The sequence below is a fragment of the Castor canadensis genome, chromosome 13 (assembly GCF_047511655.1).
Source record: "Castor canadensis chromosome 13, mCasCan1.hap1v2, whole genome shotgun sequence".
Taxonomy (NCBI): domain Eukaryota; kingdom Metazoa; phylum Chordata; class Mammalia; order Rodentia; family Castoridae; genus Castor; species Castor canadensis.
Genome location: NC_133398.1, coordinates 37947174 through 37953173, shown reverse-complemented (window position 1 = coordinate 37953173; position 6000 = coordinate 37947174). Strand labels below are relative to the sequence as shown.

Sequence of the window (6000 nt, the reverse complement as noted above, 5' to 3'; positions counted from 1 at the left end):
TGATACCCACCATGCAGAGATCAGAGGATTGGCTCGAGACTCTTTATGACCTGTGGCTGCAAGGGACCTTCATCAACTTCAGGGAAGAGGAAATCTTCATTTTCGGAGCCTGGGTGTACACCATCATGAGGTTCAGCAACCCAACATTGTTTGCCAACTAACTCTCCCTTCCCCCTATGCCACCCTTTGCCATCTTGAAGAAGTCAGAGTGAACACAACGCCCCCCTTCCTTAACAAACAAAAAAGGGAGGAATGTTGGCAATAATGGTGCCGATGGGTTTCAGTTCTTACTGCACCCTTAAGCTTCCATTTCCCAGGGTCACGGTCCTGCCTCAAGTCTAACTTGAATCCTCCTTCTGCCCCAACCTCCAATCAGCATGAACCATAAGATCCTAACCAATCAGATCATGCTGAGTCTCACTGAGGGGTATATAAGCACCTGCCTCTCTCTCTCTCTCTCTCTCTCTCTCTCTCTGCTCTCTCCCTCTCCCACCCCCTCTCCACGTGGTCACTTTTGGGGCCTACATTTCCAACAAGTGGGAAGGAGAGACAGAGACTTTGAAGAGGGGTTTGTTGCTGGCAAGGAGGATTTGAACAGCATTACAAGGTTGGAGCAGGAAGGGTTGAGAGCAGAAAGAAAAGCTTGGATTGAATGGAATTTCGGATCACTTGCCATTGCAATGGCAGAAATTATCAAGATCTAGAAGTCTGTGAAAATCAGAAGTACCATTTTCAGGCCATTTTGAATGATTGTCTAGCTTATACTGAGGCCAAACAGTGTTGCAGTCATAGATCAGTCGCTTAGGTTTTATATTGGCTTGGAGACCAAGGGGGAGGGTACAGAGAAGGCATTCCAGGGAACATGTCTAATGTAGAGTGGGAGGTCCCCATAATGTAGAAGGAGGAGGAGCTGTTGAACTCTCACCCTAGGCGGAGGAAAGGAAATCAGGGAGGGAGAGCAAGAGAGAGAGAGAGAGTGAGAGAGAGTGGGAGTGTCACCCAAATGGATTCCCAAGGGCGGGCGTCCCCAGCCGGGGTTGCCATCCAACAGGAAATGTCCCAACTGGTTAGCCAGGTGTCCCCATGCTTAGCAGTGGATGCCCCAGCAGGCAGGAGAGGTGTACTGGTGTAACTACAACTTCAGGACCAGGCAGAGCACGTAGCCCCGGCAGGAGGGTGACACCGAGTCTGAGGAGTAGGTCAGGTGGAGAGCAGTGGAAGAGAGAGGCTAATGATGGATGGGAAAGCCAGCAAGGCAGTAAGGTCCAAAGTCCGCAGTCCAAAGGCATGTGGGGTCAATTCAGCAGTCTGGGTTTGGGAGAGGGCAGGACATGAAGGCCAAGGGACCAGCCCCAGGCTGGAGCGTCCTGTTAACCTCTCCTGGGTTTCAGCACCAGATGTAAGGTACTGCCGAATAAAGACCATTGACACGTGTGGAAAAGAAAGATTTATTGGAACCAGAACACAGGGCTGTCACTCTTGGGTTCAGAGTGAAGCGGCTTGGCTGAAAATGGGTAGTGGGCTTTATAGGAGGGACCAAGCCACAGGGCAGGGAGAGAGTCTCTGATCTATGATTATCTGCGATCACCAGATGGAACAGGTCAACATGCCTGGCTAGTTGAGTAACTGGATGTTTCTGAGTTGTTTTGCAAGCCGAGAAACAATCAGGCAGGGAGAAACAAGCAGTCATAAATCATGGGGTCTGGTTTCAGTGCTAGCCTCGGGAACTTCTGCCCACCCCAAGAATGCCAGGAACCTAACACACTGCACTTCTCTAGAAGCCTTTCCTTTCTCTCTAATAAATCCCACTTTATATATACTGGCTTTGGCTCATCAACCAGCTGCCTCACCAGCCAGTTCTCTGGCCTGTGAAGGCGAGGACCCTCAACACCGACACATAACATAGGCACTCTACCACTTGAGCCACACTGCCAGTCCATTTTGCTCTGGTTATCATAAACTGTTTGCCTGGGCTGGCCTTGAACCACAATCCTCCCTATCTCAGCCTTCTATTGAACCTGTTTTAATATCTTACTGTTTCCCTCATTAATTAGTGACTTTAAGTCATTCAAGACATTTGGGTGTTTGAAATATGTTCATTTTATATTTGTATAAAGTTTGTGATTTTATATTTTTGAAAATTATCCTTTAACACAAATAAGAAGTAATTTATACTACTTGAAGCCAAATATTAGGAGAGAGGGAAGAGGGAAAGAAAGAAGGAAGGAACCCAGCAGAGTAAGAATTAAGATAGGACTCAGTAAGAAGGGAAACTGTTACCAGGCTGAGTGATCTAAGAAGACACTAGTTCAGAAGATCCCAAGTTCTTGTGTTATTTTAACAGACAACTGGAGACACAAATTGCAAAACTTTATTGAAACAAAAAAGGAAAAATAGGAGAAACACCCCAGAGAAGATGGGCTCTTGCCAGGTGACACAGAAGCATTAATCTCTTTAAGGCCAATTTATTAGTTGTAAGGTGGAAAAAATCTGGGCAGTCCTTAGGGAGGGGGCTATCATGGCAGGCAGGTTTAATTAACACAGTCTTATAACATAAGGTACTCTGCTCATGTGCTTACACTAATTTTGAGGTCTTTAATTGTATATATGAGAGATGTGACCAATATTCATAATGTCTTAAGTAGAGGACTTTGCCTAAGGTCAAATTTGGAGCAGACCTTTTTTTTTTCCTACCATGCTAATCAACTCAGAGGTGCCCCTTTGGACACTATCTTGCAAAGATTTTTTTGACTGCCAGGGTATTTACAACTTAGAGGGGATTTATTATTCTAGAGATGGCCCAGGGCCATGCTGGGGAATAGTGAAAAAAAAAAAGTCTGGCATGAGGACATCTTGTTTATTTAATGGGTTATTTCTCTTTACTAGCCTGTCTCAGAACCAGTTGCTAGAGGACCCCAAGACCTAGGGGGAGTCATTTCTTTTGTGTCTGGACTTGGCTTTCTCTGAACAACAGATTGATCCTCCTCAACAAACTGGTTTTCTTGGTTACTCAGGCCATTTGGCCAAGTAATATAGCTACCCATAGCTCTCAGATTTCCATTACAAGTCTAACCATTAGTAGGTGTCTAGCTCTCTTGCTCCTCATTCCAAATTCTCAGGGATGGGATTGTAATTAGTTTAAGTCCCCTTCCTGGTCCATTTAACTGAGAGATCACACTGTATAAATACGTAGCTCCCCAATGTTCCCTGCTGGCATACCCAGCCCTCTCCATTTCACCCTCACTTAAGTCCTCTGGACTTTTGTTTCTGAAATTTGAACTTATGGTGCAATTTTTGCCTCTGCATAAAGTCCTTCAGTCTCTCCACTGTTTACAGGATGAGTCTCAACTCTTTATGTCATAGGAGGCTCTTTTCCTCTTGACCATCTCTCCTGGGTTTTTCTCCATGGTATTCCACACGTCAATCCTACCAGTTATTTTGCCTCTCTGTCCTTTTGCACATGCTGATTCTGAAACCAGCATTTTTGGCTCCAAGGCCAAACTCCTGGGTTTCCCCATGTCAGGTCTGTCCACTTGCCCCAATACACAAAATAAAGAGATATGGTGAAGAGCAGAGAAAAGATTTATTACACAGCTTCCAGATGCAGTTGGAAGAGGCAGAGTAAGCACTGGGCTCATCTTCAATCATCTTCAGGGTACAGAAATGAGCTTTAGCTTTAAATAGAGAATTCAGACATGACAAAAGGTATGCATAGTTAAGCAGACCTAGTCACAGGTGTGGTCTGGTTGGTCATTATCTCAGTCCTTATTGTTTGAGAGACCTGGAGTTGTTATCAGGAGCCACTGTTGCCTGGCAGATGGTCTATTCTGATGAAGCTCTACTGTTCCTTAGGGGTAGTTTTGGTCCCTTGTCTTAAAGATGTTGTCATTTCTATTCTTCCTGGATTCCAAGGTGATTACAAAGTGATTGAAAAGAAAAATGGCTTAGAGCAAAGTCAGACACAAAACTGAGGCAAGGATGCCAAGCTTTTCTCCTGCTTTTTAGTTCACTCACCCACCCAAGAAAAGAGTCAGTGCTTTCAGCAAAACACTTTAAGGACCTCTTAGCATTCCACAAAACTTTACGTCCCATTTTCTTCAAAACTCAGTTCCCACTTTTGTGAACCTGAGGAGGGTTGCATTTCATTGTGACATTTGTCTGCTTCCTTCACTGTGACCCCACAAGGCTGTGAATCCTAGAGCACCAGGTGTCAGGCTCTGTCACACAGCCTGGCTCTTCCCACCGCCCGCCTGTCCCCGGTAGGAGTCCTAGGCACCTTCCCTGTCCCCCAACCCGTCCTGAAGCAGCAGGCGCGTGGGTTCCAGGTTCTACCAAGGCTTCCTAACCCTGGCAACGCAGGAGGTTCCCCCAGCCTCCACCACGCCCCAGACCGAGTCAGTCGGTCTCAGAGGAGGTCAGGCCTTCGCTTTTGGTCGTTTTAAAAAGAATTTCTTCATGAGATCGATACTCCAGCGAGCCTAGATGCCCACAAACGCCCACCTTGGGACCACCGCCAACCCGGCTAGCCCAGCCTCGGGGGGTTCCAGCACCCCCGGCGCGCGGCGGCAGCACCGCCCATAGGGGCGGGGCGGAGGCCACAGAAGGCGGGGCCTGGGCCGCAGCGCAGCCGCTCCCCTCGAGGGAAAGCGCTGCGCGTGACTCCGGCGGCGCCCATCGCTGCGGGCGCGGGGGAGGGTAGGCGAGACCACGGGCCCAGCGGGCCCAACCAACGCGCAGGGCAGAGGGGCGGCCAGAGGGCAACCCAGATCGGACCATCGGCGCCACGCCTGCCGGGGGGGGGGGGGGGCCGGGCGTTACCAAGCCGTCTGGAGAGGAGGGGCGCGCCGGCGTGCACCGGCTGCCCCGCGACCCCTGGAGTGCGCGAAACGCCGCTGCCGCCACCGGGGTTGCCGCCCGTGCGGAAGGACCAGGTTAAGGCGAGAAGCGAGGTAGGAGCGCCTCTCCCGAGGCTGGCGGGGTTCTGGATCCCTTAGGACAAGGCCCCCTGTCAGCCCGCTAACCCGGTCCTGGGCCTCAGCCCTTCGCCCTCCGCCCCACTCTCCCTGCCCTTTCCCTCCCTCTGGACAGATCTCGCCCCCACTTCCTTCTGCGGATCCTTCGGCTCCAAGGTCCACGGAAACCTCAGATCCTCAGCACCAACCAGTCCTTCGGGCGCCACCCCAGATCCTACTCCAACTGTCCCCTTGGGGACAGTCCCCCGACAGTCTCGCGCCCAGTAGTCATTACTGCAGCCAAATCTCCTGTGACCGCGATGCAGGAGCGCGGCCGCCCATCACCTTGGCCCGCGACCGCAGCTGCCGCCTCGGTCTCCTGCGCCCTCCGCGCCTTTGCGCCCTGGCTCCCAGTTAGTCTCTACTCGGCTCCAGCGTCGGTTCTCCCTTTCTCATCCAGTTTTACCTGGGGAAAACCTTTGGGTTGGCATTTCGCCTGTCCCCTGCTGCTGCACTCACCTGCTGCGAAGGGCACAGTAATCCAGCTGTGGACCGCCACGCTGGCCCTGCTGACATAGGGGGACCGCCCTGGAGGCAAGGACTGTGCACTCTTCATTTTTGTTTCCCCAGTCCCTGGCACAGTGCCTGGCACGTGGTAGCTCTTATTAAATATTTTATGGGTGGGACGAGTGAATGGGTGAACCCAATGTGAAGGCTGTGGGCAGAGTGATTTAGTGGGAATGGTGTCTCCTTTCATAAAATGGGGGGCGGGGGGGGGTGATAGGAAGAGCATTTGGAGGAGTATTTCAATCTTTCAGTGTAGGAGTATACCCAGCCTTTTCATTCATCCATCTCCCATCATTTACATTAAAGCTTCTATGTATTGGCTGCTTTTTGTTTATGGTTTTTGTTTTGTTTTGTTTCAAGGCAGGCCTGGGGCTGCAGAAATTCCTATTGGTTTGAACCTTAGAAGTTACCCAGATAATCCTGAAAGAACTTGTCCTGGGTTACTGTTCCTCTTCCCCTGGAGACTAGCTGCTCCCTCTGG

The 6000-nt window shown here is 50.3% G+C and overlaps 1 protein-coding gene and 1 long non-coding RNA gene across 3 annotated transcripts in view; one reads left to right on the top strand and one right to left on the bottom strand.

Annotated features, from left to right (window-relative positions):
* Window positions 1-3564: 3564 nt before the first annotated feature.
* LOC141415408 (uncharacterized) lies at window positions 3565-5580 on the bottom strand. Its single transcript, XR_012440385.1, has 2 exons — window positions 5472-5580; window positions 3565-3900 (listed from the first exon to the last, which is right to left on the bottom strand). It is a non-coding gene; the product is annotated as an uncharacterized lncRNA (long non-coding RNA).
* Window positions 4690-6000, top strand: part of Rusc2 (RUN and SH3 domain containing 2) — a 60517-nt gene continuing 59206 nt past the window's right edge. For both annotated transcript variants that reach the window (XM_074051513.1, XM_074051516.1), the window contains exon 1: window positions 4690-4949. The gene's annotated coding sequence lies outside the window, so the exon portion shown is untranslated. The remainder of the gene's footprint in view (window positions 4950-6000) is intronic.